The sequence below is a fragment of the Neodiprion pinetum genome, chromosome 5, assembly GCF_021155775.2.
Source record: "Neodiprion pinetum isolate iyNeoPine1 chromosome 5, iyNeoPine1.2, whole genome shotgun sequence".
Classification (NCBI taxonomy): domain Eukaryota; kingdom Metazoa; phylum Arthropoda; class Insecta; order Hymenoptera; family Diprionidae; genus Neodiprion; species Neodiprion pinetum.
Window position 1 is genome coordinate 15,837,765 of NC_060236.1, and position 20,056 is coordinate 15,857,820.

A 20,056-nucleotide genomic window follows, 5' to 3' on the forward strand; every position below is an offset into this window, starting at 1 on the left:
ATGAGAATGTCTTCCTGGCATTGTTTGTCGACGATGGCCTCGTGGCTGCGAAAACGAATCAAGTGCTCGGTGTCGTGCTAGGCCACTTAAAGAGTGCGTTTAAGATAACAATCGGTGACGCGTCGCAATTCGTAGGCTTGCAGATCGAACGAAATCGTGTTAAGAAATCGATGTTCGTGCACCAGTCCGAGTATGCTGAAAAAATGTTAGAAAAGTTTGGTATGCTGAATGCGAAAAGTGTGTGTGTGCCAGCTGATCCTAATGTCACGTTGTATCCGGTAGAGCATGAAAACGAGTGTGAGGATGTGCCGTATCGAGAAGCGGTCGGGTCGCTAATGTTTTTAGCGGTTGTATCTCGTCCCGATATCGCGTTTGCGGTTAATCTAGTCTCGAAGTATCTGAATAAACATAGTCGCGCGCACTGGATGGCTGCAAAGAGAATCTTCGCTTATCTAGTCGGTACACGGGGACGAGGTATACTTTACAAGAGTGGCGGAAATGAATCAGAGCTAATCGGGTATTGTGATGCTGATTTTGCGGGCGACATAGAAACGCGTCGATCGACGACCGGGTACGCGTTCATGTTCGCAAACGGGTTAGTTTCGTGGTCGAGCCAGTGGCAGAAAATTGTAACGCTTAGCACCACGGAGTCGGAGTACGTGGCTGCGACAGCTGCTGCACGTGAGGCTGTTTGGCTAAGGAAATTATTCGAGGAGCTCGGTGTGCAAAATAGTAAACCGACGGTAATCTGGATCGACAATCAAAGCGCGATTAAGCTTGCGAAAAATCCAGAGTACCATAAGCGCACAAAACACATAGACATTAAGTTTCACTATGTACGTGAGAAAGTAGCTAGTCGAGACATCGAAGTGAAATATGTTCCTACTGAGGGCCAAAGAGCCGATATATTTACTAAAGCGTTGCCGAGAAAGCATGTTGGATATGTTTGATGCGCGTTACTGTGTGTGTGAGCGTGAGGAAGCAACTCGCCTCATTGTCGCGTAAATCAACAATGCTCGATAATCCTCGCCAAGGACCGGAGTAAGGGCAAAAAATGTAACGAGTGAGTTGCGTGTATGTGTGAGAGAAAGCGGTTGAGATAGACAAGTTCGCAAACGGCAAAATCAGTCTGTAGAAAAGTAATCGCTGATAAACCCACCTGTCTCCGTGTATCTATAATAAAGACTTTTATAATTGTTCTGCAAATTCTGATTTCATATAAATTTACTCTAATTCTCTCTCAGATCTAACCTGCATCCTTAACAGGTTATAGGCCCAGTCATCGTTGGCTGTGTAATTTTAGAGAGATTAGGAAAATTTATATAGAGCACACGCGGTCGACGTGCGAGCAGCCATACTGTGTCTAACGTATTTTTCGCGAGTGAGTGAAAGTGAATCGAAAATCCAGAATGCCCAAAGCGATCTCGACTCGGAATGTTACGAAATTCAACGGGCAAGATTTTCAGAGTTGGAAGTTCCAAATGCGTGCATTATTTTTGGCGCATAAGATATATGGAGTGGTGGACGGGTCGAAAACGATGCCGCCCGGGAACGATCAAGACGTGCAGCGAGAAACGTGGATGGGGGACGACGCGCGTGCGATGTTTTTGATTTCTTTGGCTATGGAGTCAGAGCAGCATGAGAGACTCGGGCATGTTAACGGTCGCGCAATGAGAGAGCTAACAAAAAAGGGACTGATCGAGGGAGTCACGTCACCAAAAACTGGTGATATTTTTTGTGAAGAGTGTCAAGTCGGCAAGTCACATCGAAAAACGTTTCGAAGTGAATGATCGCGCGCGGAAACGAATCCCGGCGAAGTAATCCACACGGACATGTGTGGTCCGATAAACGTCGATTCGTTGGGAGGTGCGCGGTTTCTCCTAACGTTCAAAGATGACGCGAAAAGTTTTCGGTACGTCTATTTTCTAAAACATAAAAGTGATGTGTTTGAAAAATTCCGGGTGTTCGATAAAATAATTGAAAATAAATTCGGAAAAATGATGCGAATTTTGAGATCGGACAACGGAAAAGAGTTTCGAAATAAGAAAATGGACGAGTATTTAGAGTCACGTGGTATTGAGCGCGAGTGTACTGCGCCACACACGCCGGAACAAAACGGTAAGGCAGAGCGCGACAATTGCACCATTATGGAAAGTGCGAGAACGATGCTAAACGCGAGTGCGCTTCCAAAGTGTTTGTGGGCGGAAGCATGTAATACGGCCGTCTACCTCATGAATCGAGCGGGATCTTCGAGTGCGAAGAACGGAGCGACGCCGTACGAACGGTGGATGGGGGTGAAGCCGAACCTAAAGCAGCTACGTATCTTTGGCTCCGAAGCATATGTGAATATTCCGAAGCAACAGACAACGAAGCTCGACGCCAGGGCAAAACGAATGATCCTGGTAGGCTACGAAGGAAACTCTTCGAATTATCGTGTATACGATCCGGAATCGAAAAAAGTGAAAGTCTCAAGGGACGTCGTGTTTTGAGAGAGAGTCGGCAAGACAACGAGTCTGGTGAACTTCGACTCGTACGACGAAATAATTCTTCCAAAATTGGACAAGAATGCGGATGGCAGACAGGTCGAACTCGAGGAACGAAACGCAGAAGAAGAAGACGACGACGACGCTTTTCTGCCAGCAAACGAAGGGGTGGAAATCGAAGAACCAGAGGAAGCGGAACGTGCTTGTCAACTGGGAGTCGTCAGAAATCTGAGAGATCGAGGATCACTGAAGCGACCAGCGCGCTACGAAACAAACATAGTCGAATACGACGCACCAGCGACATTTGAAGAGGCGATGAGGAGCAACGAGGCTCCGAAATGGATCGAGGCTATCGAGAAGGAACTCGAAGCACACGAAGTAAACAAAACCTGGTCGTTAGTTACGAGAACGTCGTCGATGAAGGTCATAGATTCCCGGTGGGTATTTCGAGTGATAGAGGACAGCGAAGGAAACGACTATCGTTTCAAAGCTCGGTTGTGCGCCAGAGGCTTTATGCAGAGAAAAGGCGTTGATTTCACTGAAACGTTTGCTCCTGTTGTCCGGTACGATTCACTAAGGGTTCTACTGGCTATGGTCGCAGGGTTGGATCTCGAATTGGCTCAATTCGACGTCCAGACAGCCTTCCTGTATGGTAAACTGGAAGAAGATATTTTTATGGAAATTCCCGAAGGTCTCAGTGTGAAAAACAGTGCGGTAAATAACGTAGTGTGCAAACTCGAGAAGTCCTTGTACGGACTCAAGCAGTCTCCGCGATGCTGGAACCGAGAGTTCAGCAATTTCTTAATGAAGTTCGATTTTCGTGAAACTAATGCTGATAAATGCATTTTCGTGGGAAAAGTTGAGGAATCGATCGTGTATTTAGCGCTATTTGTGGATGACGGTTTAATCCCGGCTGAGTCAAGTAAGGCGCTCGGAAGCGTACTAGAGTATCTGGGAAAAACGTTCAAAATCACGATAGGCGATACAAGTTTGTTCGTTGGCATGCAAGTCGAGAGAAATCGCGACGATAGAGTGGTGTTTGTACACCAAAGCACGTACGCGAAACGAATAATCGAAAAATTCGGGATGAGCGAAGCAAAATCGCTGAGTGTGCCGTCGGATCCGAACGTAATCTTGCGTCCTGCGATCGAGGAAGAAAAAGAAAAAATAAAAGTGCCATACCGAGAAGCCGTCGGATCATTAATGTTCCTCGTTAATGTATCGCGTCCCGATATTGCTTACGCGGTAAATTCAGTGAGCAAATTTTTGAACAATAACGATAGCGAGCACTGGCGAGCGGTCAAAAGAATATTAGCGTATGTATCAGGCACGGTAGATTATGGTATTGAGTTCCGTGGCGGTGGAAGCGTGCAAAGTCTCGTCGGCTATTCCGATGCCGATTATGCTGGAGACGTGGAAACGCGGAGATCGACGACCGGATATTTATTTCAGCTCGCGGGTGGTCCCGTGACATGGTCGAGTCAGCGCCAAAGATTAGTAACTCTTAGTACCACGGAAACCGAGTACGTTGCAGCTTCAGCTGCGTCACGTGAAGCAATTTGGTTAAGGAAACTTTTGTTAGATATCGAATGTCCGTGTGCAAGTGAGACAGTAATATTTATTGACAATCAAAGCGCAATAAAGTTAGTAAGGAATCCAGAATTCCACAAACGCACTAAGCACATCGAGATTCGGTATCATTATATTCGTGAAAAAGTTGAGTCAAAAGAATTGAAAGTGGAATATGTGAGAACGGAACAGCAAAAGGCAGACATTTTTACAAAGGCTCTGCCAAAGGAACGGTTCTGTAAGTTACGAGAAAGTATGGGTATGAGTGCGAAGAAAACGCGTACAAACGGTGGAAGTGTTGGATATGTTTGATGCGCGTTACTGCGTGTGTGTGAGCGTGAGGAAGCAACTCGCCTTATTGTCGCGTAAATCAACAATGCTCGATAATCCTCGCCAAGGACCGGAGTAGGGGCAAAAAATGTAACGAGCGAGTTGCGTGTATGTGTGAGAAAGAGCGGTTGAGATAGACAAGTTCGTAAACGGCAAAATCAGTCTGTAGAAAAGTAATCGCTGATAAACCCACCTGTCTCCGTGTATCTATAATAAAGACTTTCATAATTGTTCTGCAAATTCTGATTTCATATAAATTTACCCTAATTCTCTCTCAGATCTAACCTGCATCCTTAACAAAGCAATTTCAGTTGTTGTCTAGTCTGTTAGCAATAACGAGTTCTCAAACGGTGAGTGTGTTGAGAAAGTGAGTTTATCAAACCCGTATCTCCCGCGCCTGCGTGCGCTGTAAGGGAGGTGCAGTGTGTGATTGACGAAAGGAGCGCTGGTGTGCACGGATGTGCGTAGAGCGTTTTAGTCTTCCGGCGAAGGAGAGCGAGTAACCACGTCGTTTGCTTATGTATCAATAAAGTTTATTATCGAGTTTCATCCAAACATTATCGTCAACTAATTAATACGGAAACCTTTTCCTTCTCATCCGAAATATCCGAACAGCTGAGGCTCGTCTCAACGTTGCTGAGTGTAATCGAGTCGATTGGTTGCTCGGAATATGCTTTCGCGTCGTTGAGCACACGTTCCATCGCTTGCATCCGTCCGTTTTGCGTGATGACCAGAAACTACAACACACTCGATATCGACCGAGGATCTTCCTTCGGGCAAGCCGACCGTGGAGGGGAGCCCGAGCGCTCTACCGTTTTCTGAACCGAAGGAACCTTGAGTTTGTCCTTGTCCGTGGTCGGCGGGACTGTTTCTTCCGTCCCCTCCGGAGGGGCAGTCGGGCATTCGCTCAGTGTTATGGCCGGAGTAAGGGCCGCGGGATCGTCCTCACAGTCCGCCCACGAGGACTCTCCGTCCGCCTTGGGTTTCGTACCGTCCGCCATTTTCCGGATAAATTAAACCGAAATTAAATCGAACCAAGGATTGGAATGAGAGACCGAACTCTACAGTTCCGATTGTATGAAAAACCGATAGTCAGTGCACTCGCGAGAGGATTGTCCGTTCAAACGCGAGGAAAACCGCGTTTCTTCGAAAAATTCGAAATTCGAAGCTCGAGGAATGTCCGATCCCTTGCCGAGTATAGATTAAACGAATACGAGAGAGAAAGGTAACCCGTGGTACAGTAAACTCACTCGAAACCGATCGCGAAATTCATCTGTCACAACAACGTTTGTTTTGATCGTTCGCGGCACTCACTGACTCGAAGGTAAGAAGGTTTGAACCCGTTCCGATGATAACTGCCCTTGCGACGTACCGACCGACTCCCTGGATACCGACCGGTGGAGAGACTGACCGCGTTATCGACCGTGATCCTCAAGAGTGAGAGAGAGAGAGTCCGATTCACTCGAGGAATGCTGAGAGCATGTGTGCCGGCGAGTTTGTATAGCTCGTTCAGCGTGCGCGCACTCTTCGTAAACACGGTTGACCTTCTCAAGTGTCGTCTTCGAGCGACACAAAGACCGAGAGTCTAAACCCGATAAATAATGTTCAATGTTCGAGGACGCACCTTTTTCTGTCGATTCTCACTGTCCGTGATATTACCCGAGAGGAGCCCGAATTCTCGTCACGAGGCACACCACAATTCTCCAAGTTTTCTCACGTTTTCTCACACAAAAATCCGGCTCGAAGGACCAAATGTTGCGTATAGCCTTGAGGAGTATGAGAAAACGTAGGTTTTCTTTCGAGGGGACTTGGTCTGTCGGGTGTCTCTCACAATCGGAAAAGAAAATGGCACGAGTACCGAACCGATGATTGAGGTTTCCTTGATTGCTTTCCTCTTTTTCCGCACAGAAAATAAATTAGTACAAAAAAAACACAGAACGGAAGTACCCGAACAAATTAATCATAGATTAGAAAACCGTGAATTATAACGAGGATGTATCCCGAGGAAAGCCGCTAATAACCGGTTGGAAAAAAAATATCGAAGTGCGTGACAGCCATGTTTGGTTTCCTCGTAAGGACTGTTCTAGTATGGCCGAGTCGTCAAGGAGCCGGTCATACTAGACTAAGAGGGGGAAACCGAAAAGGACAACCGCCGTAATGACAGTGTTGCTACCGAGCCAAATGTTTCGCTTTTTAAATTGAATATTACTCGAATTAATAGTTCCAATCCGTAACACAGGGAATTTCGAAAATAACACTGGAATTTTATGTCTGTCAAAGAAATAAACTCTTTTTCTGTACAAAGTACTATTGATCTTAAGGGGAAAAAATTGCCCTTAAAATTCCGTTTCGTCGCACCACTTCATATATTTTATGTTTGGCTCGTAAAGTCGCAACGCTATGAAAACTCGGTCTAGCTTGCCTGTGTGCGTAGCGTTTGTGAAACTCATACATATTTAAATCGTGAAAATAGTATTTGCCACCAACACGTCAACGTATAAGGAGATTGGCGAATCAAAAAGAAAAACGAAAATTAATATAAGGTAAGTAGATCATCATTATGTCGCGATAGGTTATACAATATACGTAAAGTGCATGTATTTTGTTCAATATGTCAAGTATGATCACCATTGTTTACCCGCGCTTTTCGATGACTTATCTCTCGGAAGTGAAAAAGTTATAATTGACGTAATAACACGCAGATTAATCCTTACACATTTAATATAGAAACTATAAAGTCAGTTGGAGGGTTTTAAAGAACACTATGCATTGAAAAAATTGCTAACTTACAAAGCCTAGTCTACGCTTAAAATTTTAAAGTACGAATTCCTGTGAAATGCAGTCGATGTGAATATATAATGTTATTTTTGGAAATTGATTGTCATATCACTTGTGATCATTGTATGACCAAATAACTGCACTAAAATATGTTATGAGATTACATTGTATGAGTTCTGCATTGGAATGACTAATGAGGAATAAACTTTGTATGTCATAGGTATTCTAAAATAACATTTCAATGGAGGTCAATACAGTGCGGTCTTGATCGAAATGATAAAATTTTACGTATGCTATCCTTTTTTTTCTCAGATCAATGCCTTTTCCTAAATCAAGGAGATCCACGTTCAATATTCAATGGCTTAACGAAGATCAGTTTTCGCCATGGCTGAAAGAATGCAAAAATGACAAGTTTGCATTTTATTGCATCATGTGTAAGAAAACCGTGCTGCTGAGCAACATGGGCCGACAGACTTTAAGGGGTTAGGGGTAGTCAGAGGCCTGAAAAAACGATGATTTTCAATAATTTTTTTTTGGTAGTTCATTGCTTCATTTTACAAAAATCAAAACATAGCTTTAGTACATCATGTTTCGACTTGACTTCACCAAAATTTCAAAAAAAAAAATTAATAATTTTAAAAGTTATCGATGTTTGTGTGGAGCCCGTTTCTCTAGAAGTCCCTTGCGGTGATCATCACAAGTCCTTGGAGATTCATCTAAAATCAATCGGACAAGAAAAATTAGTTTTATTAATAGATAATCTTGTGCCTGATCGAAGTTTTTTTTTTTTTTTTCAAAATTAACAAAATGGCGGCCTCAGGAAATTTTTTTCAGATTTTCGAGAAAAAAACCGACAGTTAATTGTTCAAAAAAATTCAAAATTTTTGAAAGAAAAAAAAATCCTTCGATCAGGCACGAGTTTTTAATGTTTTTCAAAAGTAGAATAAATTTTATTGAAATCTACCGAGCAGTTTTTAAGTTACAGTGATCACCAGTTCAAAAAACATAGTTTTTAGAAAAATGCATTTAAAGTTTTACTATTGATTTATGTCGAGTTATAAGAATTATTTAATGACTTACACTGAGTCATCTATTCCTGGACCATATAATAGTTCTTCAGCCATCATAGCAGCTTCCAAAATATCGATTTGCTGGTGCCTACGTTGCAATCTACCTTCTCGAGTGTTATCATTAGCGCGCTTATCTGCCACTTTCATACGTGCAGCATCCATTTTTTTAGCACACCGATGAGAATTAGGCCCACAATCAAGTCCTAGTGTATTCATTATGACTAATAATGAATTTATACCTTCATTGAATATACAAATAGCCACGTATGCAGCTATTTGTACGATAGTATAACTAGTATTTACCGTTTTTGGGCATACTTTCCATACTAGTTGGTTAAAGCTTTCATTATTATTTTGATTGAATCCACCTACACATCTTGAAAGTAAATTTTCATTACTGAGATCTTCGTAAATAGGCTTGATAGCTTTTAAAACATCAGGAGGTAAGGGAGAATAATCGTGAACATAAGTAGCAAGCTCTCCTCTTGCTTCAGCGCGCTGGTAAGAGCACCAAGAATCTTCGCCTTTTGGACACATATCATGATTCGGCTTTTCATCGCTCGAGCCGTAGTGATAAAAGGTTGCCATTATAGCAGATTTCATATTTTCAATAGACTCACAATGCCGGCGTATTGATAAACCATAGTATACAGTTAGTTTGTCTATTACTTTTCCTGTAAGCTTACCTCGACCACCAAGACCTTTTTGATGAGTCTTCAGTGTACGTAATCGAGTCCCCATCCGCTTTTGGACATGCCCTATACATTCCTTTTTATTTACGGTTGTATTTTTGTAAGGATCTGATTTTATAATTCCTGAATAGGTCTTGGAGTCACCATCACCGATATAGTTTGCATACTTGACTCCATATTTTGTTTCAGAATGCGAAAACATTTCGACCATCGCGTCCACCTCCATTTTTCCAGAAGACCCTTTGTGATTAGCAGAACACTCATATTCATGCGATTCATACCATTCCTGGAACTCAACTGTATTTGTTTTTTTTTCCAATACTCACATAGCTTACAATATGCACTTTTAACGTTTATATCAAGAATCTTTCCAGTAAAATAGCCAATTATAGAAGAAACTCCAAATGACGATGTATATCCCCGTTTTTGCCAGGTTCCATCTCCCGATACAGTTAAATGATTTATATCTTCATTTTCAGTTGTAGTCATTGCTTGCTTTTCATCATTCACAGCTTTCGTCATGAAGGCTTCTGCGACGGTTTTACCACAATTTAAAATCTGTTTCAGTAAAATTGTATGCGTACATTTGTCTAAAAAAGACGGCATGTCCATCAGGCCACAAAACTTGCACAATCCTTCGTATCCTATTCCTAGTATTCTCATTACAAAAATGAAACGTCTGTTTATTTCATAAGAATGCCCAATGAAAGAACAGGAAGGAATATATTCATTTCCACAGTTATTACATGCAACTACAATCTTGAATCCCAGCCCACGTGTACTTGCTGTTTGAAACAGTACATTTCCATCACATTTTTTACACTTTATAAGAGCAGAAATCGCAGTGAATACCTTAATGAAATTTATTATTCGATATTCAGTACTGCTGTCTTCAGGTACATCATCTTCAGTGTTTTGTTTTAATTTTTTAGAAGATGTACTCTGAATATTTTGATCACGTTCCGCTGTTTTCGGATTATACACATTCTTTCGTTTGACTGAACGCGACTTATTAATCTTTTCAGAACTCCGAAGTTCTCTTGAAACCTTTTTAGAATCACGTCCCATGGTAAATCACTTGAGAAATAATTTATTTTAACACAAAACGATCTACTAATCAGTGCAAAGACTACAGGCATACTGGCAACAAAAAAATATTTTTCTGCTCTTGTACTACCTAGAAATTGTGAATATATTTAGTAGGGTATTTATATGTGTATGGAATGGGGAGATATTATGACAATGTAACACGAGAAATCGGTTGTTTGCAACTGCTGCTAGCTACCAGCTCTCGAACGCCAAGTAGCGCCCGAGCGCACTTTGTTACTTGTTGAATAACTCGGAAAGAATTTCTCGGATTCACTTCAAATTTTCACACAATATTTTTAAAAAATTATACTTTAAGAAAACGCAAAAAAAAAAAATCGATTTTTTGAAAATTCTGACTACCCCTAACCCCTTAACTAGTCACATGAAAGGACGTAAACACGAACACACTGCGAGGAGTCAAAATAATACTTATGGAATCGGAGTATTTCTATCACCGAAAACAGTAGGCGTCCCAAAATCTACTACACTTAGACTTGGTGAGTAGGCTGCTCAACGTTCGAAATTTTTTTTCGGTTGACTATCTGTGAGATTCTTCCAGCCTTCAGCGAAATCCAAATTGCTCAGCGTCTCCAACCACGGTTAAAAATTGAGCATGCCGATCACAAAAAGGCGTCTCCGCGCGAAATTCGGCAGAAGTATTGTGCACAGGCAAAAAGCGGAATGAAAAAATAGGTGTCAAATAAAAAAAAATAAAAGATACTAATAACTAAACCTGCCAAAAATCAACATTTATTGCTGATATCATTTATAAATCCGATTATTAGTTGAAGTAATAATTAATAAAAATTGCATTTTTCACCGCGACCAAATTCGATGTTATCAAAACTCAGCTCACCGATTCTAGCTCTATGACTAGTGAAATGATTTGAAATTTTTACTGCATGTTCAGAATACATACTGTTACAAAGGGTGAAATCACCCGTTTTGTCCCCTTTTAAATGATCTAGTAGTCATTATAGATAAAAGACGTTTATAAACCTCTTATGTCTTCCAAAAGAATAAGGTTGCTGCGTCAACCTACATTATTGTAAAAACAGTCTATCTCGAGACTTTAAAAGGAGAGCTTCATCACTAAATAAATCCGTTTCCTCTCCCAATTTTCCGCTTCGTAACAATACGTTACATCTCCAAAGTCTATAACACACATAAAAACTGCATTTGTTTACTTATATTCAATAACAAGTGGCGGGGTATCGGTAAACGGATTTCGGACACTTATTGGCGGAAAACAGTATGCGAAGAACTTCAACTTTGAGAAAACTTCCAGCGAGCCGTTTTCCCATAACATTTAAAAAAAACTTTCCAAAAATTTCAGTGTAATCGAGTCATAAATATTGTAACTATGGATGATTTTCTAAACAACGCTCGGCGCGAGCACCTCGTTCAGCGTTTGGGCGCTACGTGCGGTAACGGAACATTATGCGTTTTTCGCAGATTTTTTTAACACTGCGATGGTACATTGGAAGATTTATTGCTATTTCATTATTTAGAATATTTATATCGTTAATTGTACTCACGCACCATTCTTCTCATCATTAGTATCTTGATTTTATTTACATTGAATATTAATTTTCCCACCTGTCTGAAAGCAATTTTTATGTGTTTTATCGACGTTGGAGGTGTAATGTATGTATTCTGAACATACTGTAAAAATTTCAAATCAACTCACCAGTTATTGAGCTAGAATCAGCGAGTTGAGTTTTGAAAACATCGAATTTAGGAGCGGTGAAAATTTATAAATGATATCGGCAAAACATGTCGCTGTTTGCCAGGTTTAGTTGATGGTATTTTTTTATTTTTTTATTTGACACCTTTTTTTTCATCCCGCTTTTTGTCTGTGGACAATAGTTTTATCGAATTTTGCGCGAGACGCCCTGTTATGATTGGCGTGCTCGATTGTGGAACCCAAACGTTGCATCTCATGAATGGTGTTTCATTTCAGATGGAAGTTTGATTGCAAATGTTGAAAAAATAGCCGAAGTACAAGAAACTGAGAAGACAGGAACGATTTCGCAACCAAGCACGTCAACACAACTAGAATCAACGTCCCTCTCGCACATACTACCAAAGCAGCGGGGAATGGATCGTTTCATTGAAAAGGAGAAAGTTACGCGAGCAGAGATAATCTGGTGTCTTCAGACTGTATTCTGCCACCTATCCCTTGCTGCTGCAGGGAAATGCACAGAAATTTTCAAACTAATGTTTGATGAAAATGGGACAGCTAAAGCAATGATACTGGGCCCCGACAAAATGGGTTATACAATTTTGCATGGCCTTGCCCCGTTCTTTAAAAATGAGTTACTAAATGATATACCGCAGAACGAGTGCTTTGTCGTATCGTTTGACGAAAGCTTAAACAAAGTATGCCAATTAGAACAGATGGATTTTGTTTTACGGTACTGGAGCAAAACCAAAGACGAGACCGTTAGTAGATATTTTGTTTTCCTAGGTCATACTACGTCGGCCGATCTCTTGACTGCTTTTAAAAAGGAATTGTCCTCACTGAATATGAAGAATCTCCTTCAGGTATCTATGGATGGGCCTAACGTAAACCTCAAGTTTCTACGTGACCTCAACGCGAACTAAATGATGGTCCTGATACTTCAGTTCTTTTAGATATTGGAAGCTGTGGGCTTCATAATCTACATAATGCGTTCAAAGCTGCCATGAAAGCAACGGGTTGGAACATCGTACAATTACTACGCGCTATTTACAATTTTTTTGCACATGTACCCGCTCGCAGAGCGGATTACATTCGATTCTCCGGGTCCCGGCAATTTCCTATGAAATTTGCGCAGTAAGGTGGCTGCAAAATGGTGCTGTTGCTAAACGAGCCGGCTTGATATTGCAGAATTTAGAGAAATACATTTCTGGAGTTCAAAACGAGAAGAAAGAACCAAAATCCGATTGTTACAAGTTGATGAAAAAGGCCATGAAGGACAAGTTTATGAGGGCTAAGCTCGCATTTTTCCAAACTATTGCTGCTGAAGTAGAGCCATTTTTGACTGCCTATCAAACTGAACAACCGATGGTGCCATATCTTTACACTGATCTGAATGAAATAATTATTTCAATCATGGGCCGATTTGTTAAAGAAGAAGTATTGGAACAGTCCACGTCAGTGTGTGACGTGGATGTTTCAAAAGCGGAAAATCTAAAAGAAGCAAAAAATATCAACATCGGACATGACACTCGTTCAGCGTTTCGGGCAATGGACGGTTTTAATACAAAAGAGGTACTTCTTTTCAGGCAAGATTGCCTACGGTCTCTACAAATGTTTTGCCGCAAACTGCAAGACAGATCCCCTATCACGTATCGTCTGACGAAAGCTCTTTCTTTCTGTGATCCTAGAATTATCCTAGAATCTCGAAACATCGCCTCAAAACGACTTTCGGCCGCCTTGACTGAGTTCGTTTCTCATAAGTGGATCAGTGGCATCTCAGCAGATAGAATCGAACGAGAATTTAAAGCGTTAAGCGCAAAGCCAGCAGTAATCGAACAGCTAAAGGAGTTCACAAGAGACGAGCGGTTGGACCATTTTTGGAAAAACATGGCTGTAAGCAACAATCTTTCCTCAGAGTTTATGTCATTCGTCAAAAAGCTCTTTGTCATGTCACACGGAAACGCGTCTGTCGAAAGAGGATTTTCAGTGAACGGTGAGTGTCTGGTTGAGAATCAATCGGAAAAATCGTTAGTTGCCCAGAGACTTATATGGGAAGCTATTCGAAGTGCAGGAGGAGTTGACAAAGTATCTATCACTAAGCACATGATCCACTATGCGAGAAATTCTCGTGCTAGATATTATGAAGATCTTGAGAATCAGAAAAAAGAGGTAACAGAAAAAAAACGTCAAGAAAACGAGAGAAAGAGAGCGAACCAGATAGTAAAAGAATTACAATCAAAGAAACGAAAAGTAATGGCAGAAGCACACAAAGAAGCCGAGATATTGGATGACCAAATCCGTGCCATTTCTAAAATTTAATTTATTGTGTTGCGTCTATTTTAATTTCTCATAAGTGGTATTCCTTTAATTCTGTGATCGAAATATTTTATGCTAGTCTTTTAATTCATGAAGTAGCTGCAGTTACTAGTCGAACATTTGAATGTAAGGTCGTTACCTATTTCAGTTTTTTTATTATTGCGAAACAAATAGAGCTGTAAAGTTATAATATTATTTTGAACAAATACATCAATTCAACCTTCTTTCATCTTTTCGCTTATAGAAAATCGCAGTTTGTTGTTTGTAAATAGATGGTCAGACAGAAAGATATTTACTAGGTAATATTGAGTATTAATGTGTAAAAAAATTGTCATTAATCAGCGGCATATTTCGTGAAAGGTTACTGGAAAAATTGTATTTTCAGACTGGAATACCTGGAAAAGTCAGGGAATTTCAGATTCCAAAAAGCGTACGAACCCTGTAATTGTGTAAAAAATGTGCAGGTAGCGATTTGCAAGCCGGTGTGTTTGCCGGGCCACGTACAGTGAGTGGGGTGAGATAGCGGCTCACGACCGGGCCTGTGATCTGCTAGGCGCCTCGAGAAAATACAGCGCAGCGGCCAAACTGTTTGCGAACGACGTATAAGCGGCACGGCAATGGGTATTATGCGTCTCTTTGCACTTGGAGTGCAGACCGGAATCCTATACCTACCAGCTTTTCTGTGCGGCGCATCTCGAGCGACGATCGCGTGTATCGGGATCGGGGAGAGCGGCCGAGTAACAAAGTAACAATTTTACCGTATAATGTACCAGCGCTGTTCGACTACTTTTGTACGGGGGCCTAATACCTTATCTCTGGATCAGTTTTCGCCATTCTTACATGCGAGCACTCTTCCTTTATTCAATATGAACGTATCCTCCAAAGGAGATAAGTATTTTGTGCGTGCCGTACTGTTTACTAAAATCTCAATGAACTAGATGGTGTTGATTTTGATTTCACTCTTCTAAATATTCAGCTTCGCCTGATAGCTCTATACGATCCCAAGATCGTACCCGTTCATTTTCAATCTTCTGAGGACTAATTGTACGAGGACTTGGTTGTTTGAAGCAAGTTTCGAAGCTCCTCATAATTTCGAACCACATTAGTTTAATGAGTATAAGTAATTTCTAGAGCAAGGATTTTTGAGACGGGCGGTTTTCCACATCATTTTCCAATTACGGCAAAGGTCTGAAAAATGTTGAAAAATTAAAAAAATACGATATTCAACCTATTGCTGGCGATATGTTAACGTCAGAATCTTGTCTCAGAAAAGACCAATGGATTGTTAAAAGCTGCACACTCTTGAAATCTCCGAAGGGTCTTACGACCTGTTCTCTATGTTTTTTTTTGACAGAGATATCGTACTGCAAAGCCTGCACGTGTCCAAACTTTTTGCATCGACCTTTACGCATTCATTCGAGTGATAAATTGTTCAACGTGAAACCATCCATATATAATCGATCAAGATTTGATTACAAAAAAAAAACCGGTAAATCCATCTTTAAGTGATATCAGTCGTTAGTTTCTTATATTTAATTTAAAATTGTGATTAATTAACATCACTCTTCAAAAAAGTTTCATGAGTGGAACAAGGGATTGGCAAGCATTAAATCACGTTCAATTATTATTAATTTACTTTTCATTGGCGAAACCTTATTTGGATACTATTTACCAATGTAACTTTTTGTTTATTGTAACGTGGCATTTTCAATGCGTGTTCCAAACGGCTCCCCGAACCCTAGATGGAACTCGAAATTAAGGATCCCACGGATCAGATCGCGAATCCTTTCAAAGAAAAGAGCGCCAGGACAAAAGTCGCGCATCCCATACTCCGAGGGGGGGGGGCAATTTTCGGTTTGGCAAAGACGATTTTTCAGGATTTTTGTGTATTTTTTTTTGGTTTCGAGTAAATGCGGCAACATACACGAGATCGGCGGCAAATTCGAACGACATTACAGAATCGTAGTCGCGACAGATCGCGACGACGGGAGGGCCTCGCGCGAGGCTACGGAGAGAGCGCCAACGTAGAGCTCTGCCGCGAAGGCACCCAAGGCAGACGAGATTCCCGTTGGTGGCCGGCGAGCCGTAGCCTCCCCCTCACCACACTGACGTCAGGCAACCTCGCGAAATCGTCACCACGCCACTGTCGAACTACGGGATACCGGAGACTGGACAACCAATCAGCAACCCGCAACAGCGGGAATCAACGGTAGCGATAAGTTAGGCTATAAGAATTTCGTAACGAGAACGCCAATTAGAGCGGGGGAATTTTGACAACGGATAGCGCCTATGTTCGAGACATGTTTGAATTGCGGCTCCGATTTGCGGAGCTCGACACTTGAGTCCTGGCGACAGCTCGAGGTGCAGGAAAAATCACGTCACACTATGTATATTTGGATTGCATGTTCCAACTATTGGAATGATACTGTAACTTCTGTCTCTCGGACTTTCAACATTTAACTAGTAATTCATTATCTACCGAATTGGTCAATAAATGATTTCGCTTGACGTTTATTCATAATAATTTACAAATTTAACCTAGACTCGAAATTCGTAATAATCAACACGAGCTCTGCCACAAATGTATAATGGAGCGGACAGATATGGGCAATTATAATCTGGGCTACTCAGGTAACGTTCTGAACAATCTTGTGTTTGCGGGTCAACGGACAGAGTCGCAATCTAACTAGGTAATGTAAGTAGAGGTTGAAAAAAGCAACTTCAATCATCTTTATATTTGTTTTTCATTACTCTTGAGACAATAATTGTATAAAGTTCACCGGGGTTTTTTATAGCATGGACTTAAACATTAATAACAATCAAGTGGTACCTAATTTCCAAAAACTATTTACAAGTAGTATTTTTGTGGAGTGTTCTGAGTTTTCCAATGCAAATAAACTGTATTTTTAAAAACCACATATGTCTAACGTAATTCAAAAAATTGATTTCATATATCAGCGGCATCTTTGTTCGCAATGAAGGTGTGAGCGCGATTGAAGATATACATATTTTTCACGGGTTCCATATCGAAAAAAAAGAGATACGCATTTGAGGATTTTTTTTCACACACTTTGGAAAACGGAGGTGATGGAAAATTTGAGAATTTGGTGATTTTCGGCTTGGAGACTCATTTTCAAGAATGAATTTTGATAAAATAATAGTTTTGTTGAAAATTATTCACAAAAAATTCATATTGTTTCAAACAATCAAAATGTTTAAATCGTTTTTTAACAATTGCCCCCACCTCGTAGCGAGTTCGTAGTATCATCATGTATTCTACGTCAAATTTTCTATCAGAAACGCATTTTTAATTGATGGAGTAATTATTATTACTATTGGAAAAAAATTAATTTATCTAGCGCGGCACGTTACATTGGCACGCGGTTCCATTGCACGCTTCATTTTCTTGCCTCGAATCGTTTTTCTCTGAAAAATACTATATAAATTACGAGTAAATGTAAATATTGTACGATGTAATGCAGAACAAGTTACTTATTAACTAATAGTAATGTATTCAAATCTTAATAAATTAATTTTTTATTTGCTACAATATTTTTTATTTATTTATTTTTTCGTTCAATGCTTTATAAAGTCTTATTTGCTAATAAATAATATTATTCAATTAAAAATATACAACAATCATTTATATTACAGAGAAAAACGATACGAGGCAAAAAAATGAGGCGTGCAATGGAACCCGCGCGCCGATGTGACGTGCCGCGCTAGATAATTTAATTTTTTTCTAATATTTTTCTAATAGATCTAGGAGACCTTTCCGGCCTACGTGCGCTAGTCGCCGTCTTAACGATAACCGCTAACTTCCAAATTAATAACAAAACAGGACCCGACACGCTGCCCGCGATCGTCCTCTACCGAATGGCGCTAATCGCCAACTTAATAATAAACTCCTCGCCGGAAACGGGACCGAATTTTCGGCCGACGCTGCCCGCGATCGGTAATAAATCAAACAAAAGAAAAAGAAAGAAAATTACTTATGCCTACGGGCGCTGATCGCCACCTTATTTCTAATCACTAATACAAACGTCCAAAAGAAAAAGAGAAGGTTCGTCGCGTCACCCGCGACGGTCCTCTACAAAAGAAAATTCGTTTACACGCACCCGAGCTCAACGGTTTCCACGACGGCGGGACGCGGTCGCGAATTCGAACGCTCCCCGTTAGACTGTTCGCGACCTACACGAGAAATGAGGTGGTATCGTAATAAATTGACGTGACCCCGTGTAACAGAATTTGATTACACGCAAATTCGAGACGACCGCGTTTCGGCTCAACCCGTGACTCGACTTGAACTTCTCAATCACCCGAAATTGGCGCTACTTTATTACGCGTAACTCAGGCTACGGTCACCAAGCAGATTTATCGGCTAAAGAATCTCGAGTACTGTCGTTAATGCAAATCCTCTATGGCTATCCGTTCCTCGGCAAGCCTTTATTTAATATCTCTCGAAATTCTCTCGCAAGAATATTAGCAGCGCTTACCGCTCCACATCCAAGCCACAAAGCAGCCTACTCCCTCGTGACGGTGTTCCTCCATTCTCCTTCGCAAATACCCACGCTACTCGTCACACTCAACCAAAAAAAAAAATTCTACGCGAGAACAAGCTCTCCCTACTCCCGATCGTCGCCAGAACTAGAGTGAGCTCATCTGGCCGATCGGCCGCAACGCCGATCTCGTCCCGCGAATCCTTCGTGACGTCATAACCCTAAGAATGCGCAACAATCGATCTGCCATCGATTTTGGGGATTGCGCAACTTGACGCGCACCTGTCGTCGCTACGCGGCGCAGAACTTAGGGCTAGATCGCAATGTTGTCTCCTGCGCCGCTCTGCGGGGTCCTGGGGTTGGGCGGGGTGGTGCTCCCTCGTCGCTCGCTAGTCTCCCGCGGCTGCCACGGTTGGGCGTAGGCGGGGGGAGCGGGGAGGCTGCGGCGCGCCGGCCGCCAGCGGGAATCGCTTCCGCCTTGGATTCCCGCGCTGCAGGGATCTGCGTTGTCTCCCCCTCCGCAGCCTCGGTACCCTTCCCGCGAGATCTCCGCGGTTTCGCCTTGCCTCGAAATATCCTCGGTGTCGAAGTTGGTCGCTGGCTGGTAGCCGGTGTACTCGAAAAAAAAAGTAAAAACAAAAGCCTGTAATATCTTATTCGTAATGCGCGATTTCGTCCCTGTTGAAGCCCGGGTGCGTGACTCCAGTTCTGGCGCTCTTTAGGATTCTTTCTCTACTCGATTTTTGAACCCCTAATTCCTGGATTCCGCCCAGGGTTCAGGGAGTCTCTTGTAACGGGCAGGCCTAACCGAAATGCCACGTTACAATACATTGGATCAGGTGTATGTTATTGTGCATCTATTCAAATGACATTATTTTTGTCTATGCGATGGAGTTGCATTGGTATTACTGAATTTGGCTCATTGTTAAATAAATTTGCATAATCGAAAAGTATACGGACTTCTTACGGGGTTATCTGAAAATTTCAGTCTGTTCCCGTTCGTCACTCCATATCTATAATAATATTCGACTCCGCATTGACTGGGAACACGCAGTGAGCGGTGGTAACATGAGTTCTTGTTGCTTCTACATACCGACCGTTTGCCGGATTGGGTTGCGCGGCAGGAAAGGATACCGAGGGCGCCACTTGACGACGAATGTATCCAGTCAATTTTCCATTACTCAAAGTCCTATAAGGCCATCAGTCTTTATAGGTATATCCTCAGTCAACGTGGCTACTGATGCCGCCAATCTTGTGAAAACTGTGGCCGTAGTGATGATAGAGTGAAATATATATCCCCGATTTATCCTGGTGTAACATCCGACCGGAACGTCCGTATGTTTTATCGATTATTATTATTATGTGTCACTTTCATCAACTAACCAAACTTGAAGTACGAGAATCTTGTCACCTGAAGGTATTAAAACAACTGTCTAACTATTTGGAATATCCCTGGATGGAAATAACTATGAAATTCACTAACCAGAGCCAAAAACCATGTTACGAGATCTTCGCACTACAAAGAACTATAATATTATTATACATT